Consider the following 20,481-nt stretch of genomic DNA (forward strand, 5'->3'; position numbering starts at 1 on the left):
GCCAGCGATCACACATGTATCCCCTATCCTGTGGATAGGGGATACATGTATTTTGTAGGACACACTGTAGGTCGCATTTTTTTGGGAGGGGGAACGCTGTATGGCGTTCCCTACAGGGGGGGGGACGCTGTATGGCGTTCCCTACAGGGGGGGGCTGTATGGCGTTCCCTACAGGGGGTGCTGTATGGCGTTCTCTACAGGGGGGGATGTATGGCGTTCCCTACAGGGGGGGCTGTATGGTGTTCTCTACAGGGGGGGCTGTATGGCGTTCTCTACAGGGGGGGCTGTATGGCGTTCTCTGCAGGGGGACTGTATGGCGTTCTCTACAGGAGGGCTGTATGGCGTTCTCTACAGGGAGGGCTGTATGACGTTAGCACTGTCCAATAAATATACAGTAAACAGAAGAAAATACGGTCCAGCAATCCTCATGACAATGTGATGACTTTATTAGAAAAACATTTTATAAACCACACGGCATGTGGAAGTGATGATACAAGACTGCTTACGCGCTTCGAAAGCCAACTACATTCTTCGCAAATGTACGCCATCTCCTCCAAACAGTCAATTACATCAGAAGTCCAGTTCCTTGTGCTGCATGACTCGTGGACGCCCTATCCGTGGCGATATCCGTGTCCTTTCCACTGCTTCTCACTTGAGTCCTGTAGGCACAAAAAACATTCTGCAAGTATCCATTGTCATCCGTGCCTGCAGATTCTGCTTTAATGATGCAACTCACTCAACTCCTTGTCTATTTTATCGTTTACTGATGCCTCTTTTAGATGCGACAGATGTATTTTTTTTATACTTACCAGCCTGCTTCACAGGCACCATCCCTTTTTATTGGCACCTGATCAATAAGGGGGTCCTGCTCCACCACCATAACACTGCAATACTAAACAAAATCTTCCATAGACATCACAAAAACTAGACAAGCCTTTCCTCCCTTATGTTTCCCAACATTTCCTGGGACAAGTGTGTGTAGGTAGAAATCAACAAACATGTTTCCTGGCCCCAAACTTTACCCCCTCTTTCCAGTAAAGGATTGGCTTTCGGTATCACGCCTCCTCGCTTTTACCTTTTTACTTTATCCTGCGTAAAAAAAAAATTCAGCATCTTAAACGTCTTGCCCATTAGCCCATCTATCCCCAACATCAGACCACTTATTATCATCTGACAGATCAGAATCAGACTCAACCAGCTACTGTTGCCTTCTTCTGCTTCTCTTTACATCCAGATGCGCTGCTCCTGTAATTCCAAGCATTGTGCCAGTACCCCGTGTTCTAAACATTTTGGCAACCCCAAGGTGTCCCTCTCCCATGTTGAGATTATGAGGCCCTACTGGGATATTGCTGCCTTCATCGACCCTGGATCCCTGCGCAAGGATCCTGGCACTTGGCCCATCATCGTGCCATGTTCCCTCAAATTTTTGCTAGAATGATACCATTGATGATACCTGCCTTGCTTCCTTGATGCCATTTGCTCCAAACAATCCAGTACACCCCAAGTCCAGGTCCTTGTGCTGCATGACTTTTGGGGGCTCTATACGTGGCAATATCCTGGCACCTTCCATTGCTTTCCGCTTGAGTGCTGTAAATATAAAAACATTCTGCCAGTGTCCATTATCACCTATGCCTGCAGATTATGACTGTGTAATGAAACTCACTTAAGTCCTTGTCTATTGCATCCAGGCCTTGACACATCGCAAATGTTCTTGGCAGACCAAAGCTGTCTAAAATCCCCCTACACTCCCTCACCCAATTACCTTACACCTACGTTCAGTCCCAAACCGAGCCATGTGGCCAGCATTTTGGACAAAGATACCCCTAACTTACATTATGCCTATTCCTACCAACTATCCAAGGTTCCCCACTGCTACGCCTTTCTTGGCATTTTGCCCGCTCATTACTTTTTCAATGTACAGAGCTACTGGTGGATACTGTATATAGTAACTAATGATGGACATACCGCATATAGATGAAATATTACTTCAGAGAGTCCCCCTGGCAGCAGGCAGCCGATCTCAAGAAATTCTGGAACAAAAAGTATAAACTGTGAAGATATTATGACGTGCGCTTAGTATGGTTCATCATATCAACAAATATATGTTCAGCCTATTGAAAACATCAGGGAGATTGTTCCCACAGTCTTGTCATGTGTCTCTATAGGAACATTCTGGATGACATCACATTATAGAATTTCTATAGGTTGTTATTTGCTATAATACTTACATATATACAGTGGATCTTCTAGCATGTCGGCTGTCACTGGTGCCACATATTCAGATGTTATAAATGTCTGTAAAATACATAATGGGTTTAATGCACATACATAAAATAACCCCATATCTATAATGAATAATAATATATTTACTTTCACACATTTCATTATCTATCACAGGGCGAGTCCAATGCCCCTCTGCCACACAAATAACACCAGCAGTATAATGGCACATAATAGTTGGAGGACCCTGGTATAGATTTTGTATCAGGGACCAGGAGCTTATTGTTATTCTTCTATATAATCTTATCCTTAATGGAAAACTTCTAATTTGTCTTTTGTGGAGTCTTTTGGACTGGAGTAGAAAGAGTAGAAAATGGTAAATTGGATTTCTGGATTCAACAGACAAAATAATTATTAAAGGGGTTTTCTGACAGTTTCATAAACCTTAGTCTAAGCCGCATATGGCTAAAAATAACAAATTGTCCTTACTCATTTTTGAAATTCCCTGTGGCTCCTGCGCTGGTGGTTCTGTTGTCTTTAGTTGCTAGGCCACTGCGGTTAAGTCCGTGTGGATGGTATGTCACGTGGCAGCTATTGTGTCACATCCAGGGCCGGCCTTAGGTTTATTGGTGACATGTGCAGTATCTGTGACGTCCTCCCCCTTATGATGCACCATGTAGTGTCCAAATAATTTAATCATACAGTGCCCAAATAACATCACCCAGTCAATAAACTAGGGATTGTATCTTTCTGTTTTTTTATATTATAGGTTTGGGCCCTAAATGCCGGATCGGCAGTGTAAGTTGAGGGTGCCCAGGCCATCTATGGTGGTAGTGCCCTCTTCAGTATTGACCAGTAATACACACTATGTGATCATTTAGAGATGCAGTTAATAAAATACACTGACCTTGGACTCTCCTACTGAATACATCCGACTGAATGTAGAACGTTATGTGATGTGAGGTGGAGGGCTCTGCTTAATCTTTGATCTGCCCTCCTGGGACGTGTGGTTATCATTAACTCTTATGAGGAATTAATTCTAGGAGAAAGAAAGACAATGTATTAGGACAAATCTCAATCAATGGCAACATTTCTATCTAGAACAGAGTCCAGTCCCCAACCAGTGTAAAATTACCAAAGGGGTAAATAGGATGACCGGCTGGGGTCCAGGGATTTGGGGTGGCCCACAGCTCTGGGGCTCCATACGCCCCTGAAATTGGACAAACAATAACGGCGCAGGGAGGAAGCGAAATGTCTGACCCGGTTGGTCGTCTATTAGGTGAGTATAATTTTTTATTTTATAGGAGCAAAGGGGGCACTATTAATATGGGGGATAAAAGGACTCAGTCGGGGCTTAGAAAAGGGGGCTTCATTACTGTGGGGCCATACAAAGGGGGCATTCTGACCCAGGACATACAAAAAGTGTCATTCTAACTGTGGAGGGTATTGGAGGATACTGCATATAGTAACTAATAAGAGACGCACCTTACATAGATGAAATATTGCTTCAGAGAGTCCCCCTGGCAGCAGGCAGCCGATCTTAAGGTGTTCTGGAAAAAACAATAATTGTGTAGTTTTATTTCTCCAGACAGACGTGTGCTCAGTATAGACCACCCAACAATGAAGGAAATGTACACTAGGGCTCATGTACACAGCAACTTCATGAGGACGGACCTGTATGGTGGCGCACAGACTGCAGTACTGGTAATGTAGACACTCTGTGTGCGCTGTGTGCTCCCCCATAAGCCAAATGTGTATTAGGAAATTACATAAATAACAAGTCCCTTATATATTACTAATACCATAATATCTTCTTTATGGAGCATTTCTATAATAATAATAATATAAAGCTGCAGCAAAATTCCCAGCGTTTACTTTTGCCACATGTGGATGAGTTTTTGAGACTGTAACTATTCACCTGTAACACTGTCCTAGCATGTCGGCTGTCACTGGTGCCACATATTCAGATGTCATAAATGTCTGTAAAATACATAATGGAATAAACATAAAATAACCCCATATCTAGAATGAATAATAATATATTTACTTTCACACCTTTCATTTTCTATCACAGGGCGAGTCAGACATTGAAAACATTTTGTAATGTTAGTGTAAACCCAGGGAACATAACTATAGGGGTGAAGAGGTTGCAGTCACACCCAGGCCCAGGTGTCCATGACTGACATTAGGGGGGGTCACAATGTGGGCAATTTACAAATGCCAATCCCCAATGCCCCCATCTCCTAGAGGAATCCCGATTTTCGCTGCTAGAAACGCGATGTCAGTGAGAGAAGCACCCAGGCGGAAAGGCAGCTGCTGAGTTGCCCGGCCGCTTCTAAAACACAAGCAGTGGAAGGGAGCCAGCGCAGTGCCCCTTTCCACCTGCTGGAGGGATGCGCCCTATGTAATGGCACATGTCGCACACCCCTAAGGCCGGCCCTGGCTACTGCTGAGCCTTATTAGGATAATATACGGTAGCCTTTTAAGACTATTTAATTAAATTAAATTAGACATCATATTGAAAACGACTGAGAAGTCACATTCCACATTACTGACAGCTGCAATTCTCAGACAATGGTAAGGGTATGTTCACACACTTAACTAAAAAACGTCTCTAAAATACAGAGCTCTTTTCAAGGGAAAACAGCCTCTGATTTTCAGCCTGTTTTTAAACCACAAACATTTTTTGAGGCGTTTTTACCAACGTTCTTGGAGCTGTTTTTCTATTGAGACAATGAAAAACGGCTCCAAAAACGGCCGAAGGAGTGAAATGCACTTCTTTTTACAGGTCGTTTTTTATGCGCCGCTTTATCAAACGCCCACGTAAAATGCACCATCAGAAAAAAAAACAGTTTTTCCCATTGAAATCAATGGGCAGATGTTTGGAGGCGTCCAGCCTCCGTATTTTCGGCTGTTTTTCGGGGTGTTTACGGCCAGGAAAATGGCTGAAAATAGGCTGTGTGAACATACTCTGTTGTACTGAGTTGTAACTTTAATGAGAAAATATGAAACATTGAAATCTGAATGTAAAATGTTCAGTTGTTACTTGCATTAATAGAAACATTTTACTGGAACTTGAACTGTTTGTCTAAAAAAAAAAAAACAACCCCCGACAATCACCAGAAAAAAATCCTTCTACAATCATATAGTTGTGGTGAGGTGTTGGTGTGGTTAGAAATTGCTGCAGTAATGTCCAGTGTGAATCTGGCCTTATATGAGAATTCTAGAGCGTATATATTTCATGTGTCCAGTAACATGTAGAATTAATGATAAAATGCTGCATCTTACCTGTCAATCACACAGTCAATCACAGTCCCGGTCCAGACGTCATTGGCAGAAATTGTAAACAATATGTAATCCAGCTGCACATAGAACCTAACGGCTAGTACTGTCTATGACATCATCAGTGACATCATAAGCGGCTGCAGTATCTGTTACATCATCTAATTATCTCCTACTGCCTGGATAGACTGTCTGTGCATACACTGGATATAGGCGTTACATGGGACTGCTGTTTATAAACATGGAAGAAAGATACATGTGTGGTTATAGGGGCTACGACTAAGAACATGTAATGTATGAAACGTGTAATCTGTTACTAGATGGATTTTATACTGTAATACAGATGTAGCCATCTTTAACTTGATAACTTGTTGCAGCGTGGTACTTTCTTGATCCCGCAGCACTCAGTGTTTCAAGTGTGCGTGAGTGGGCATCCACGCCAATGTGTAAAAAATGGGAACTCAGCACTCCAAGGTATTATGCAATAAGTGATATTTGATTTCACATATAGCGAAAAGTAGTAATCCAAAAATAATGGCGCCATTACCCAACAGCGACCGAGGTCACAAGCGCCGCATATCCGTGTCTAAAGAAGGTTGAATGTATAGACCGAAACGTTAAAAACCTATTTTTGGATTACTACTTTTCGCTATATGTGAAATAAAATATCATTTGTTGCAGCGTGATATCACACAACAAAAGCCATTGAAAAAGTCAAGATAAGGGATTGTTTATTTAATGCGTTAAAAGTCAAGGTAAAGACGGCAACATCTGAACTAATAAAGGATACATTTTATTGAATTTCGTTTTAGGCTACATTCACACAACAGTAAAAAACGTCCGCTTTCAGAACAATGATGTTCTATGGGTATATTCACACGGCCTTTTTTTAACCACCCGTGAATATTGGCCGTCAAAAAATAGAACATGTCCTATTTTTGGCCGCTTTCACGGCCAGACGGCCCCCATAGAAGTCAATGGATCAATTTTTAACGGCCGTCAATACATGTAACAGCCGTTAAAAACGGTTCTGTGATTTGGGGATTCAAGAGCCAAGGGAACTATTGGCTCCCTTGCTGGTAATCGGCGGCGCAATGACACATACTTACCGATGCAGCGCCGTCCTCTACAGATGTGGTCTCTAGTCTCATGGGTTCTGCGAAGGTGACGAGATGAGACTAGAGATCACTCGTGACGTAGACAGTCATGCATCGGTGATCGGTGAGTATGTAGGGCATTCAGGCGGACAAAAATTACGGATATTGTTGCGCTCACTACTATGGTAGCATGGCGCTAGTACAGGGGATATTGTTGTCTACTGTAGCAAATTTTTTTTTTTCAATTTCACTCTTTATTCAAAATTTTTTAAAACATAAAGTACATTGCAAACAATGAGGCCAACATAGCCTTACATAAAGGTCACAGAATATTATGCATTACATTGTTGACATATTAACATAGTATCATAACATTTTAGGAAAAATTACAACTTATGAACCAAACCATATTCCAGGAAGCAATCCCATATTTACAAAGTCATAGGTATCAGAGATTCCAAAATTCGTTTAAATTCAAATACCTTCAGTATTTAGGGTTGAGTTTCCTTAAACATCCTAGTTAGGGAGAGTTCCGGAGTTCAAGTAGACCCACCATATAGACCAATTTACAGTGAACTTTTCAACCTGGTTGAGTCGTACCGCCACCATCCTTTCCATAACATAATCAAATTTAACCATGTTTACCAATTCTGCCACCGTTAAGGGGGCAGAGGACTTCCACGACCTAGCAATTAGCAACCTAGCAGCTAGGATAATGTGCCCTACTACATGTCTGATTTGTGCAGGGATATCAGACAATCCTATGAAACATAAGGCTAAGGCAGGTGAGGGAGATATCTGAGTGGCCGATATAGAGCTAATAAGGGCAAACACCACCTTCCAAAACATAAACACCAAGGGACACTGCCACCACACATGCATATAGTTCCCCGGGAAACCACATTGCCGCCAACACAGGGGAGAGTACAGGGGGTTAATTTTGGCTATCTGGGAGGGAGCTCTATACCAACGTAAGAGAATTTTATGTGCAGTTTCCCAATGGCTGGCTCCCCTGGAAATTTTCCTAACCCAATGAATAGCCGTATACCAATCATTGAGCGGGACCTCTTGATCTAAATCCGCTTCCCATTTCAGGAAATAGCCGGGTTTTGATGCGGACATTGTGCTACCGAACCCAGAGTAAAATAACGTTATGCCCCTTATTTTCTGGTTCTCATTAGTAAAGAATCTATATGCAGTAGCTGGATAGTAGGGCGCGTCTATTGCTAGAGATTGTAGAGCATGACGGAGTTGTAAATATTTATAAAAATCCCTCTGAGGGAGTCCATACTTGAGAACCAATTGCTGGAACGAAAATAAAATGGCGGAATCATACAGAGAACCTATAGTGTTCACCCCAGCTAGTACCCAGTTTTCAACATGAAGGTCCGGCACTAACGAGGAGATATATCCCAGCGGTAATAGTTTCAAAGCCACGTATTCCGTTATAGGTGTGGAAGTCACTAAAAATTGCCATGAAGACAAAGATACGGTTATCGAGGAAAGGCGGACCGATGGCACCCACCGGGAGGATCTACCCATAGACAACAAGGAAATCAAGGGTTGAGCTGCAGCAGCCCTCTCTATCTCCACCCATCTGAGATCTGTATTCCCCCTCCACCAGTGCTTAAGATGAGAAAGAACTGTTGCGTGATAATATTTCTTAACATCCGGGACTCCCATTCCTCCACTAGAACAATGCCTAGTCATAGTGGAAACACGAATTCTGGGTTTCCGTCCTGCCCAGATAAAATTAGTGATAATTCTTTGTAAATTCGTGAGATAGTTAACAGGCACAGGAATAGCAACAGTACGAAAAAGATACAACACAATTGGTAACACCATCATCTTCACCACCGCCACTTTCCCTGCCCATGAGATCATTGGCTTTGAAAACCCCTCTAACATTTTATATAGAAGATCCAAACATAGGAGCAGCACTGTGTCAATAGCCAGAAACGGTTGGTGCTAGCTTCAAAATATCAAGGAGTGACGAGCTCCTCATGCATATATCCAAGAAAAAGAGACTGGAAGCAGCACTCAGCAAAAAAATGTGAATTTATTCACCCAACACAGCAACGTTTCACTTCCTCCATGGAAGCTTGAAAATGCTTCCATGGAGGAAGTGAAACGTTGCTGTGTTGGGTGAATAAATTCACATTTTTTTGCTGAGTGCTGCTTCCAGTCTCTTTTTCCTCTAACATTTTAGATATTTTAGACAACAAGGGCATATAATTTTTAGAGAAAAGTGCGGAGCTGGGGCTAGTGATATACACCCCCAAATACATAATACTGCCCTCCTGCCACTTATATGGATACTGAGATGTCAGCCTATTTTTAGTTTGAGAATCAACCCCCAAGTTCAATATCTGGGACTTCGAAGCATTAACCGAATAATAAGAATCTCTTCCAAACTCCGCTAAAGAGTTTTGTAACGCAGGCAATGACGTACAAGGGTCATTTATAGCTATGAGAACATCATCTGCATAAAGGCCTATTTTATGTTCCGCAGATCCTACCTTAATACCTGTTATGTCAGAATTGGTCCTAATTACTTCCGCCAATGGCTCCATTACCAAAGCAAAAATGAGAGGGGACAGAGGGCACCCCTGCCGTGTACCATTACTAATTGTGAGGGGGTCAGAAAGAAAGCCAGAGGTCAAAACTCTAGCCGAAGGATTAGAGTACAATGCCGATATTGCGGAGCCAATATTACCCGTCAGTCCAAAGCGTGACAAAATGTGAGACAAATATCTCCAATTTACCCTGTCGAACGCCTTCTCCGCGTCCAAGGTTAACAGCAGAGAAGGCGTCCGAGAGGCCTCCACCCATTGCACAAGATCAATAAACCGCCTTGTCCCATCCGGAGCCTGCCGCCCGGACACAAATCCCACCTGATCAGATTTAACCAAGTTTGGAATTATATTGTACAATCTATTGGACAGGATTTTCGCATAAATTTTTATATCCGAATTTAATAATGATATTGGGCGAAAATTTGCTGGGTCAGTGGGTTCCTTCCCCGGTTTTGGGAGAGTAACAATAGTGGCAGACAACATTTCAGCAGGAAATGCGCCCTCAGAAACCGCTTTATTAAACACTGCTAGTAAATGCGGAGCTAGAATAGAGGGGTAACACTTATAATAATTATTAGTGAATCCGTCCGGACTCGGTGCTTTAAAGGCTAAGTTCACACGGAGTATTTTGGGGGAGGAATATCTGCCTCAAAGCTCCAAACGGAATTTTGAGGCAGATATTCCTCCCCCAAAATACTCCGTGTGAATAGCAACTATCGCGCCGTTTTTCGCCCGCGGCCATTGAGCGCCGCGGGCATAAAACACGCTTTCTCCTGCCTCCCATTGAAGTCAATGGGAGGTCGGACGCGGAAGCGCCCGAAGATAGGGCATGTCGCTTCTTTTTCCCGCGAGGCAGTTTTACTGCTCGCGGGAAAAAGACGCCGACGCCTCCCATTGAAATCAATGGGAGGCGTTCTCGGGCCGTTTCTGCGGTTTCCGCGTCAAAAAACTCGGCAAAAGACCCCGTGTGAACATAGCCAAAGGGTTTTAGAGCAGAAATAGCTTGGGTTATCTCTTCTAGGGTAAAGGGTTCAGACATGGCCTCCAACTGATTCTCTGAGATCTTTGGTAGGGACACCGAGTTCAGAAACTCAGTAATTTCAGAAGCCGATGGTTGAAATGTCGCAGAATTGTCTTTTAACCCCTTCCCGCTCCTTGACGTACTATTACGTCATGGCAGCTGTATCGATCGCGCTCCATGCCGTAATAGTACGTCTCGGGAGTAACGGCCGTTTCGGCCGTCCTCCCGACACACACAGGAGCTGTGACAGCTGCTGTCTTGTTCAGCAGCTGTCACAGCTCCAACAGCGGGGACCGATCGCTGTGTCCCCGCTGATTAACCCCTTAAAAGCCGCGTTCTATAGAGATCGCGGCTTTTTAGGGGTTAAGCTGCCATCGCCGGCCTGCTACGCGATAGCGGCCGGCGATGGTGACTATGGCAACCGGACACCAAACAATGGCGTCCGGCTATGCCATAGACGGAAGCCTAGTGGGTCCTGACAACGTCAGAACCCACTATGCTTGCTGTCAGTGAGTAGCTGACAGTTCTAATACACTGCACTACGCATGTAGTGCAGTGTATTAGAATAGCGATCAGAGCCTCCTGCCCTCATGTCCCCTAGTGGGACAAAGTAATAAAGTGAAAAAAAAGTTAAAAAAAGATGTGTAAAAATTAGAAAATAAAAGATTTAAAAGTAATAAAAGGAAAAATCCCCCCTTTTCCCTTATCAGTCCTTTATTATTAATAAAAATATATAAACAAACAAATAAACTATACATAATTGGTATCGCCGCGTCCGTAACGGCCTGAACTACAAAATTATTTCATTATTTATCCCGCACGGTGAACGCCGTAAAATAAAATAATAATAAACCGAACCACAATCACAATTCTTTGGTCACTTCACCTCCCAAAAAATGGAATAAAAAGAGATCAAAAAGTCGCATGTACCTAAAAATGGTACTGATCAAAACTACAGTTCGTTACGCAAAAAATAAGTCCTCGCACGACTTTATTGATTGAAAAATAAAAACGTTCTGGCTCTTAGAATAAGGCAACACAAAAAGTGAATGATTGCTTACAAAACGTATTTTATTGTGCAAACGCCATAAGACATAAAAAAAAACTATAAACATCTGGTATCGCTGTAATCGTATCGCCACGCAGAATAAAGTGAATATGTCATTTATAGCGCACGGTGAACGCTGTAAAAAAAAACGAAAAAAAAACAATAGTAGAATTGCTGTTTTTTAGTCACCACGCCACCTAAAAATAGAATAAAAACTGATCAAAAAGCCGCATGCACCCCAAGAAAACTACAATGGATTCCTCAAGGGGTCTAGTTTCCAAATTGGGGTCACTTTTGGGGGGTTCCCAATGTTTTGGCACCACAAGACCTCTTCAAACCGGACATGGTGCCTAATAAAAAAGAGGCCTCAAAATCCACTGGGTGCTCCTTTGCTTCGGAGGCCGGTGCTTCAGTCCATTACCGCCCAAGGGCCACATGTGGGATATTTCTCTAAACTGCAGAATCTGGGCAATACGTATTAAGTTGCGTTTCTGTGATAAATCCTTTTGTGTTATAAAAAAAATGGTATAAAGAGGATTTTCTGACAAAAAAAAAATGTAAATTTCACCTCTACTTTGCTCTAAATTTTTGTGAAACACCTAAAGGGTTCATAAACTTTCTACATGCTGTTGTGAATACTTTGAGGGGTCTAGTTTCTAAAATGGGGTATTTGATAGGGGTTTCTAATATATGGGCCCCTCAAAGCAACTTCAGAACTGAACTGGAACCTAAAAAAATAAATAAATGAGGCAATACTTCGCTTCTTACATTATACTGATAATGAGCCGTGCCCACCCCGAGATGACTCCAGTTTTGACCGTTTGTATAAACGGAGACCCCTATTAGACCGTTCCAGTGCCCGGTTTTCCCAAGCATACACCCCCGAGAAGTGTATTTCTATTGATGAGTCCCTGGTACATTTTAAAGGGAGGGTTCAATTCCGCGAGTACCTGCCGGGTAAGAGGGCAAGGTATGGCGTGAAGATGTATAAGCTGTGAGAGTGCATCAGGGTATACCTACAGGTTTAGGATATATGAAGGAAAGGCCACCCCCAAACCAGACTGCATCCTGGACTACAATAGGTACATGGGAGGGATGGACTTGTAAGATCAAGCCCTGAAGCCCTACAGCGCCATGCGGTGTGGTATAAGAAGCTGGCCGGGAACATCATACAGATGGCTTTGGACAATGCGTACGTGCTACGTCGATGTGCAGGCCAGACGGGAACTTTCCTGGAATTTCAAGAGGTGATTATCAAGAACCTAATCTTTAGGGACCAAGAAGGGGGGGCACCCAGTACTTCTGGAAGCGAGCCCACACGCATCGTACCAGGGTAACACTTTCCAGGGGAAGTTCCCCAAACTGGCAAGAAGGGAAAAAGTCAAAAGAGGTGCAAAGTCTGCTATAAGAGGGGGATAAGGGAGGACACAATATATCAATGTGACACGTGTCCCGAATAACCAGAGCTCTGTATGAAAGTGTTTTAAAATTTATCATACATCCCTTGGTTTATAATTTACCCCAATTTTACTTACCCTGATGCACTCCGCACAGCTTATCCCCCCTCGTCTTTCCCCTCTGGGCCCTGCTGTGTGTCCAGGCAGCTGATAACAGCCACATGTAGGGTATTGCCATACCCGGGAGAACCCACATTACAGTTTATGGGGTGTAGGTCTCCGGTCAAAATGGTCACTACACCTCTAGATGAATGCCTTAAGGGTGTAGTTTTTAAAACGGGGTCACTTCTTGCGGGTTTCAACTGTACTGGTACCTCAGGGGCTTCTGCATACATGACTTCGCACTAGAAAATCCCGAGTAGGCCAAATGGTGGTCCTTTCCTTCTGAGCCCTCCCATGGGCCCAAACGGCAGTTTATCACAACAAATGGGGTATTGCGGCACTCAGAACAAATTGCGCAACAGAATGGGGTATTTTGTTTCTTGTGAAAATAAGAAATTTTCAGCCAAAACTACATATTATTTGACAAAAATAATTTTGTTTTCATTCCCAGCCCAATTCAAATAAGTTCTGTGAAAAAACTATGGGGTCTAAATGGTCACATTACCCATAAATGAATTCCTTGAAGGGTGTAGTTTCCAAAATGGGGTCACTTCTGGTGGGTTTCCATTGCTTTGATACCTCTGGGGCTCTGCAAATGTGACATGGCACCCGAAAACCAATCCAACAAAATCTGTACTCCAAAGAACACACAGCGCTCTTTCCCTTCTGAGGCCTCCAATGGGCCCAAACGGCAGTTTATCACCACAAATGGGGTATTGCCGCACTCAGGACAAATTGGGCAACAAAATTGAGTATTTTATTTCTTGTGAAAATAAGAATTTTTGAGCTAAAATGACATATTATTGGAAAAAATATATTTTTTTTAAATTCCCAGCCCAATTCAAATAAGTTCTGTGAAGAAACTATGGGGTCTAAATGGTCACATTACCCATAAATGAATTCCTTGAGGGGTGTAGTTTCCAAAATGGGGTCACTTCTGGTGGGTTTCCATTGCTTTGATACCTCTGGGGCTCTGCAAATGCGAGATGGCACACGAAAACCAAACCAGCAAAATCTGTACTCCAAAGAACACACAGCGCTCCTTCCCTTCTGAGGCCTCCCATGGGCCCAAACGGCAGTTTATTGCCACAAATGGGGTATTGATGCACTCAGGAGAAATTGGGCAACAAAATTGAGTATTTTGTTCCCTGTGAAAATAAGAAATTTTGGTAAAAAATTACATCTTATTGGAAAAAATGACATTTTTTTTATGTCACAGCCCAATTGAAATAGGTGCTGTGAAAAAACTGTGTGGTCAAAATGCTAACAACAACCATAAATGAATTCCTTGAGGGGTGTAGTTTCCAAAATGGGGTCACTTTTGGTGGGTTTCCATTGCTTTGATACCTCTGAGGCTCTGCAAATGCGACATGGCACCCGAAAACCAATCCAACAAAATCTGGACTCCAACAAACATATAGCGCTCCTTTCCTTCTGAGCCCTCCCATGGGCCCAAACGGCAATTTATCACCACAAATGGGGTACTGCCACACTAAGGACAAATTGGGCAACAAAATGGGGTATTTTGTTCCCTGTGAAAATAAGAAATTTTGATCACAAATGACATTTTATTGGAAAAAATGAAATTTTTTTCATTTCAGAGCCCAATTCAAATACGTGCTGTGAAAAAAATGTGCGGTCAAAATGGTAACAACAACCCTAAATGAATTCCTTGAGGGGTGTAGTTTACAAAATGGGGTCACTATTGGGGGATTCCTACTGTTTTGACACCTCAACACCTCTTCAAACCTGGCATGCTGCCTAAAATATATTCTAATAAAAAAGAGGACTCAAAATGCACTAGGTGCTTCTTTGCTTCTAGGGCTTGTCTTTTAGTCCACGAGCGCAGTAGGGCCACATGTGGGACATTTCTAAAAACTGCAGAATTTGGACAATACATATTTAGTAGTGTTTCTCTGGTAAAACCTTCTGTGTTACAGAAAAAAAAATGAATAAAATTGAAATTCAGCAAGAAAAATGAAATTTGCAAATTTCACCTCCACTTTGCTTTAATTCCTGTGAAATGCCTGAAGGGTTAAAAAACTTTATAACTGCTGTTTTAAATACGTTGAGGGGTCTAGTTTTTAAAATGGGGTGTTTTATCAGGGTTTCTAATACATAGGCCCCACAAAGCCACTTCAGAACTCAAGAGGTACCTTAAAAAAAAGGCTTTTGAAATTTTCTTAAAAATATGAGAAATTGCTGTTTATGTTCTAAGCCTTGTAACGTCCAAGAAAAATAAAAGAATGTTCAAAAAACGATGCCAATCTAAAGTAGACATATGGGAAATGTGAACTAGTAACTATTTTGGGTGGTATAACCGTCTGTTTTACAAGCAGATGCATTTAAATTCTGAAAAATGCAATTTTTTCAAACTTTTCTCTAAATTTTGCAATTTTTCACCAATAAACACTGAATATATCGACCAAATTTTACCACGAACATGAAGCCCAATGTGTCACGAGAAAAAAATCTCAGAATCGCTTGGGTAGGTTTAAGCATTCCGACGTTATTACCACATAAAGTGAAATATGTCAGATTTGAAAAATGGGCTCTGAGCCTTAAGGCCAAAACTAGGCTGCGTCCTTAAGGGGTTAAGTTGTAGAGGGAGCTATAATATTGCCTAAATCGCTCAGCGATCCCTCTAGGGTCAATGATTTTATTACCCTTATCATCTATCAAAAAGGCTATGCGTGAGCGCAGTGCTGTCTGCTTCAATTTTTTCGCCAATAACGCCCCAGCTCTATTATTATGGACATATGTTTGTACCTGCATCCTTTTTAGATATCATGTTGTGAAGCTAATAACGCCTGTAAGGACAATCGTAAAGCTCGCAATTCAGAAGCCACACCAGGGGAAGGGTTAGATTTATTTCTATTTTCTAGATCCGCAATTTTAAGTGTAGTTGCAACAACCTCCGCCTCCCTCTTCCGTTTAACCCGAGAACAGGCCTTAATAATTAACCCTCTCATAAAGGCCTTGTGAGCATTCCATAGAGTATGAGGACAAGAAACCGAGTTCGTGTTGACGGAAAAATAGTGAGACAGTTCTGATTTCAAATACTCTGCATGCTCAGGGTGATGCAGAATAAAATCATTTCGTTTCCATTGGGAGGGGGGGGTGATGAAAATTTTTCTGCCAGCGAGAGTGACACTGGGGCGTGGTCGGACCACGTAATGTCTCCTATACTAGAGGATTGGGCTTGAACAAGAGCTCTACCATCTACCAGAAATGAATCAATTCTAGAGTATGAAAGATGAGATTGCGAAAAATATGTATAATCCCTTTCCATCCCGTGCTGACACCTCCATACATCATATAAGCCTTCCTCCGCCATAACCTGGGACAATGGCACCGTGAGTCTATTTTTATTAGTGGTATCCATATTAGGATCCCCTATGGCGTTAAAATCCCCTCCTAAGACCAAAAGACCCTGGGTAAAGGATCTAATTTTGGTTAACAGCGAACTAAAATAGTGTTGTTGACGCTTGTTAGGGAAGTACACATTAACAAAGGTATATAACACATTATTAATTTCACAGACAAGTCCCACATATCGCCCCTGTGGGTCCTGGACGAGGGACTTCATATTAAAAGCAACTGAGGACTTAATGGCTATAATAACCCCCTTACGCTTAGCTGGGCAGGAGGAGGTGAACACGTGAGGGAAAAATTTATTAGCAAATTTGGGAGTTTTGTCCGAATGAAAGTGCGTTTCTTGCACGAAAAGCACCTCACACTTAAGGGCCCTAGCCTCTCGCCATAAGAGACTGCGTTTAAATGGACTATTAAGTCATCTAGCATTAATGGAGGAAATATGCAGTACCATGTTTCTGGTAGAAAATCAAATGCTGTGATGCCCTGCGGAATTGTCGACCAATTGTATCGTACTGTACCCCATTCCCCAACTCCATCCGATCCACAATCCTAGATCTCCGATCTGTTATGTAGTACTTGGTGTTCCTGGAATATAAACATTTGAACAAAAAAGAACAAATATAAAGAATAAAAACAAATGAACCCAAAGACATAATGCTCTGTGAGCACCGAAATTCCTGGGGGAGAGAACACATCATATCATACTCAGTAAGAATGTAATACCATATTAGCGTATAACCACTTTAGCATGTCATATTGAATTGGATACTCGGGTCATATATATATAAAAAAATAAATTAAAAAAAGCATACAGAGAAGAAAACAGTTCAGGTATTTTTGGATCTCACAGTGTCCCATTCCTTGGTAACTTGCGATGGAGATCTGCGTTTATCCGCCAGTCCCACAGAACCAGCCGAACCGATATCCCACTTCTGCAGCCACCGTAATCCTTCTTCCACTGAAGACACTGTAATCGATGTACCGTTGCGGTTAATCAGGAGCTTGATTGGAAAGCCCCATTTATACCTGATGTTGTGATCCCTTAACAGCTTTGTCACCGGGAAAAATTATCTGCGTGCCTGCAGAGTAGCTGCGGAGAGATCCGGAAACAGGCAGACAGAAGAATATGGCGCCGGCAGCGCTTTAAGCTTCCTGGATTGGAACATTATGCATTCTTTTACATGATAGAAGTGAATTCTGGCCAGCGTATCTCTCGGCGCCTTTTCAGGAGCGGCTTTGGATTTGGGCACCCTATGGGCCCGATCTATAGTGAGATCCAGTTCCGAAAGAGAGGGTACAACAGTGAGAAAGAGACGCTTGAGGAATGCTTGGATATCTGATGGAGCCACATCCTCTGGAATTCCTCTGATTTTAATATTATTCCGTCTGGACCTATCCTCAGCATCTGTAGCCTTGGTTTTGAGCCATTTAACCTCTTCTTCTAGTGCCGTGTGCGCATCCACTAATTCATTGTGCGCTGTAGTGACATCTTCCATTTTGCGCTCAAGATGATCAGTGCGATCCCCCAATGTATTTACATTAGATTGAAGCTTCCGGACTAATGAGGAGATGCTTTGATTAATGCCATTCTGGAGCATAACAAGCATATTTTTCAAGGTGTCCACTGTAATCGGGTCAGTAGAGGAAGGGAATTGCTGAAGGTCACAATGAGCAGTCATCAGAGCTGGAGAGACAGGCATCATATCCGCTTGTAAACATTCCCTTTGATCTGGGCCGGCCTGTGTATTTGAAGCTGTAGGAGAAGATGAGGACCCTCTCAGACCCCCGTTCCCAGTCTGCTCCGAGTCCCAAGAAGAGACTCTGTCCTCTGTAAGGACCTCTGCTCTCAGGGGAGAACCCCGAGGTGAGGGGGTGCGTACCTGCGGTTGTAGTAGGGGAGCCGGTGAAGCCACCTCTTCTGCAAGACCCAAAGCAGGGTATCCAAAATATTCTGTGAGTTTTCTAGGAGCTGCCTTGCCCTTCCTTTTTGTCATGATGATAGGAGCTACAGGTACCAGACCCCAGCAAATAAGTATGCAAAAGAATACAGGCCACTTAGCAGTGATATACACTAGAGCAGACAGACCCCCTATTCCAGAGAGGCCTCTTGTTTGAGGATATCTTCCAAACACCAGCCCAGCAGCTAGTTAATTGCCAACTACCACTGTGAGGAGTAGGACATACCCCTCCTGGATCGCTGCACAACTTTAGGCCGCGGCTTCTCAGGCCTGCCCAGGCCTGAATATGTAACCTCCACCAGAGCAGTCAATATATCAAATTTTATGAGGCCCAGGATGAATTAAGTCCTCTATAGAGAGAGATATTCAGCTGCGTACTTATCCAGCCACCGATGACCTGCGATAAATACCTCACACTTCTCTCCTCGTGGTCAGTCCAGATCCAGCACTTTCTCACTCCGGTCCCAACTGTCACACACCCTTTCCTCCTGCTCCCCCATCCTCCTCACGTTTCAGGCACACCAGCCCCTTTACTGGAGTTATCTTGCGCCCAGGTCTGTGTGTCAGCCGTGTTCCGCGCTGTCCTCACACTGCTGTCCTCCTCACCACGTGGTAGCTCCGGCCCAACGCTTCCTCAGTCCAGCCGCCACTCCAAGAGGCTGTTTCCACCCACTGCAAGTCCCGGTCCGCTCACCGCACGCACCCGACAAGTGCCCCGAAGTATCCTGCAGTTAATGCACTGTGGTGAAGTACTTAAAAGTACTTAGCTACGCTTTGTGCCGCTTTATACATATGATGTGGCAGGAGCCCCGAGATCAAGCGGCCATTTCCTTCAGCAGCCAAACTCCGCCCCCCTCAATGGATCAATTTTTAACGGCCGTCAATACATGTAACAGCCGTTAAAAACGGTTCTGTGATTTGGGGATTCAAGAGCCAAGAGAACTATTGGCTCCCTTTCTGGTAATCGGCGGTGCATTGACACATACTCACCGATGCAGCGCCGTCCTCTACAGGTGTGGTCTCTAGTCTCATGGGTTCTGCGAAGGTGACGAGATGACGTCCTCGCGTCGCCTTCGCAGAACCAGTGAGACTAGAGATCACTCGTGACGTAGACGGTCATGCATCGGTGAGTATGTAGGGCATTCAGGCGGACAAAAATTACGGATATTGTTGCGCTCACTACTATGGTAGCATGGCGCTAGTACAGGGGACATTGTTGTCTACTGTAGCAAATTTTTCGGCACGGTCCTGAATTTACAGAGAGAGTCCCGGAAGATTACCACAGGGAGGGGGGGGTGTGGTGCTTTCTCCGGAGAGGTGTTTGTGTCATCATCTACAGGGGGGCTGTGTGCCATCGTCTACAGGGGGCTGTGTGCCATCGTCTACAAGGGGGCTGTGTGCCATCATCTACAGGGGGCGGTGTGCCATCATCTACAGGGGGGCTGTGTGCCATCATCTACAGGGGGGCTGTGTGCCATCATCTACAGGGGGGCTGTGTGACATCATCTACAGGGAGGCTGTGAGCCATCATCTACAGGGGGTCTGTGTGGCATCATATACAGGGGGTCCGTGTGCCATCATCTACAGGGGGGCTGTGTGGCATCATCTACAGGGGGGCTGTGAAACAATCATGACAATGACCTTTGTTTGGGTGTTTTCAGGGGGTTGGGACAAAAGAAGCCAGACAAATGAAATTCATCAGTTTTTTTAAAGGCCATGAAAAACGGATGCAAAATGGATGTCAAACGGCCATTAAAAACGGACAGACGGACTGTATAAAAATTTTCAGACACAATGATGCAAAACGGCCATGAAAAACTGACAGTTGATCAGTTTTTAATGGCCATTTTTTTTCACTGTCGTGTGAATGTAGCCTAAGTTCTGGATCGTCTCCATTTTAATGGATAAAGTTACCGGACAATTATCCGCCCACCGAGAGTTTATTGGACACATGGACGGCCTGGTGAGCAGATGAACTTCTTGTTTCTTTGTTTGGAGTCATGTACAGATATAGCAATCCTTATCCTGACTCTGATAACTTGCTGCAGCGTGATAATTTATCACTTAAGTCACTGAAAACCATTGAAAAAGTGAAATTAAAGTTTCTTGACACTGTGTATTCAATGTATTTAACCCCTTCGAGCTCAGCAACGTAATAATCCGTCGCGCTGACCGCCCCGTTCGCGCTCAGCGACGGAATATTATGTCGCAGGGAAAATGCATCGCCATTTTCCACCGGCGAGTGCACGAGCTGTGACAGCTGCTGTTTCCGACAGCAGGCTATCACAGCTCAATACGCCGGGACCTATTGCGATGGTCCCGCCTCCACAATCGCCACTATT

At 43.6% G+C, this 20,481-nt stretch overlaps 1 long non-coding RNA gene across 1 annotated transcript; it reads right to left on the bottom strand.

Annotated features, from left to right (window-relative positions):
• Positions 1-3,133: 3,133 nt before the first annotated feature.
• On the bottom strand, positions 3,134-4,212 carry LOC142740604 (uncharacterized). Its single transcript, XR_012880812.1, has 3 exons — positions 4,139-4,212; positions 3,706-3,770; positions 3,134-3,259 (listed from the first exon to the last, which is right to left on the bottom strand). It is a non-coding gene; the product is annotated as an uncharacterized LOC142740604 (long non-coding RNA).
• Between the last annotated feature and the right edge of the window lie 16,269 nt (positions 4,213-20,481).

This window comes from Rhinoderma darwinii, chromosome 2 (genome assembly GCF_050947455.1).
Source record: "Rhinoderma darwinii isolate aRhiDar2 chromosome 2, aRhiDar2.hap1, whole genome shotgun sequence".
Lineage (NCBI taxonomy): Eukaryota > Metazoa > Chordata > Amphibia > Anura > Rhinodermatidae > Rhinoderma > Rhinoderma darwinii.